Source organism: Arachis ipaensis, chromosome B05, assembly GCF_000816755.2.
Source record: "Arachis ipaensis cultivar K30076 chromosome B05, Araip1.1, whole genome shotgun sequence".
Classification (NCBI taxonomy): Eukaryota; Viridiplantae; Streptophyta; class Magnoliopsida; order Fabales; family Fabaceae; genus Arachis; species Arachis ipaensis.
The window spans coordinates 142,187,089-142,190,523 of record NC_029789.2 but is presented as its reverse complement, the minus strand read 5'-3'; positions in this window follow the sequence as shown (position 1 = coordinate 142,190,523).

Below are 3,435 nucleotides of genomic sequence, written 5' to 3'. Positions count from 1 at the left end.
CATTTTTTTAAAGATATTTTTTACATAATAATTAAATAAAAAATATTTTTATATTATTATATTTAAATATAATTAATAAATAAATAAATATTTTTGTAAAAAAATATTTAAATATAAATTTTTTTTTTCATAAAATTAAAAAAATAACTAAAAAAAATTAAAAATTCATCCAAACAAGCTCTTACTCAATCACAATTATTTCATTGCACATAAGAGATCCATTCATTTGTCACAACAATAATAGTAATTAGTAATTAATTACTAATCAAGAAATGGGGATGAGGTATTCAACCATGAAGCATAGTTTTCTTTCATTAATAATAATAACTATATATCAAAACAAAAGAGTAGTTTTATCATACATAAAGTTCATTAACTCCAACCACAAAATCACCTCTTATATGATTAAATAATAAATAGAAGTTAACATGACATCTTGTCTTGAACAAAAAGTAAAATAAAAAAAGTAATAAGTATATATTTGGTGTTGAGGATAAATACCGTGTAAACATACCCTTTAAATTAAAAGATAAAAATATTTTACTTCTTTTTTGGTAAAGCGCATTTGTTGAGGAGACACCTTATTATAAATAATTAAAATAATTAACTTGAATTGAAAATTTCAAAGTAGGAATATTGTAGAATATGTAATTGAAGAAAAAGAACACATAAACTCAGAGATTAAAAGTTAAACATTATTATTATTATTATTATTATTATTATTATTATTGCACATGACAACAGACACTGTGTACAACTTTTGTAAAACAACACATATGTACAATGTTGATAGCATTTAAAACCAAACCATATCATCATAATAAGTTTAAGAGCAACAATTCCAAGGAATATTTCTTGAAGAAGGAATCATATCCAAACATTGTTCAGAGTTCTGCCAAATGTCTTCCAAACCTTTCTGTAATGTTTGGCTAAGTGCCTAATTTCTTCCACCATTTTTTGTAATGTATGGCTAAGTGTACTTTCACATGTACAAAATTATATTTTTGCAATATGTTAGGTTTCAAGATTCCCAAATGACAAATTCTGAAAGAATCATATCTCATTCCCAATGTTCATTTCATTCCAAAGGCATAAACTTTTGTGGTTTGATAAATCCAATTGATATTGCATATCATAATAAGATAGGATTAAAAGTAAAAACCCTTTAATGTTGGTCAATGGTATTAACATCCAAGTATTATTTTGTGATTAAGAATTTGTCATGAGTCTCACTAACTCGAATTTTCCATCAATCATGTAATATCATATTAGTAAAAATAATTATCTTTTATATTGAATGCGTGAATAGTATTTTAAGAGAACAATGTAAAATATTTGACACTGTGAAGTACATTAAAATTAAATTCTAATATAATAAATGAACAAAATGCTAAAATTATTCCAAACACTTATAGTTTTGTTTTCTTAGCAAATATTTGTTAGCAAAACTATAACTTTTTCTTTTCAAAATAATGTTATTATCTTATTATATTATTTTTCTTTCAAGTTAATTTTGGTTTTGTTTTTTGGAGGTCGATATAAAAAAGAGGTATTTTTGTGATTCATAATTAGATGTAGTATAAAACTGTTTTATAAGTTCATCAAAAATACATTATTCTTCTTGAATATTTTGTGTAGATTGGCGTACTAATTCACCATCCAATTCTTTTTCCTTTTAAAAATGTTGGTTTTCAATATTACAGCCCACGAAACACCCATGTTCAGGAAGTTGCAACAACTCTTACACTTTTTAAAACACCCAAATTTTTCTGCTATTTTTTAGTTTTAAACTCCAAATTATTTATTAAAAGTAAAATATTTATTATCTTAATTACCTTGTTATTATTATATATTATACGTATGAATTTCATAAATATAAAAAAACCTGGATATAAAGCGGATGGGTACCAAAAAGAATTCTAAACAAATATATATATATTTTTTTGTTCATAAAAGAATTTATTTTTTATGTTTTATATAAACAATTAATTATCTTATTATATTAACAAAATAATTATTTTTTAAATTTATTATTTAAAAAATCATTTGAACACAAAGCTAACTGAATGGTCATATAAAAGTTTTTATGCTCAACGCACTTTATAAAATTGTACAAATAATTTTCATTCGTTAAATTAATAATTTAATTTTGATGTATTGATATTTACATAGTACATTATGTGACGTTAATGTAAAAGGTAATTATTTTTACTATGTAATGTTATATAATTAGATACACATATAAAATTATTTTAGATTGATAGTGCATCAAAATTAAATTCTTTACAAAATAGGCTATTTTTTTTTTTAAATAGAATAACATTGTGTATGATACACTCTAATGACAAGGTCATGTTAAGATGATCATGTATTTAATGTCATTAAGATTTACAATTAGGTTTTTCAATTTTTTTTTTTTTTTACTTTTGCATATCTAATAAGTAGTGTACAATTAATAATTTATGAGTGTAACAAACTTTTAGACAGACATCGAATCTTATCGTATCATATCTATAAAAGAATATGAATTAATTATTTATTGTCTTAAAATTGTTATGAAGATAAATATAAATATTTAATTAGATAACAATTTAACTACATAGTTAAGCCTATAAAGAAAATCTCATAAACCATTTTCCCCCCAAGATTTTGCTGTTTATATATAGGATCTAAAAGTGGAAATTTTTTAAGTTTTCTACATTAAACGTCCTTAAAATCTTTAATTATATAAAGCAATAGAAGCATAAATATTTGAGGGACAGCGCATTTTGAAGTGGTAGAGACATTGAGTCAAGTTGTTCCATTTCTGAGAAAACTAGGTTTAAGGGTTTTGCCATTTTCAATAAAATAGCATCTTTAAATTGATACAACCAAAAAGAAAATAATAAAAAGAACAGACAATAGATTTTTGAGTGTTGACATGGGAATGACACGATTCAAACGAGGAAGAACCGTTCCTTCAACTCCTCCAAGGATTCATTAGATAATAAATATTTAAACACTTTTGCTATATAAAACACCGGACAATTTATTAAAATAAAACATTTGATTTCTAGATTTATCAAAAAAAATTTATAAAACGGATACCAAAATGTAATTGTTCCATAAACTATATAAATTGTGATAGGAGACTCACGGTTTATAAATATAAATCCCGCTAGAGAACCAATGAAATATTTGTATCTTGTATATAATGGGTTATTTATTTGGTCAAATATGAGTTAAAAAATAAACATACAGAATAAAATACTATTAATTTCTCAAACACAATACACCCATACTATTCAGAATAACCATCCAGTACCAGAAATAATAAACATCTAATATCCTACCGAATCAAACATCCATAAACTCCCATTGTACAGATATTCCATTGGCTCCCTATACTTCCTCTACAAATATACGTAAGCCGTTACAGGATGTTAAAAGCGAAAA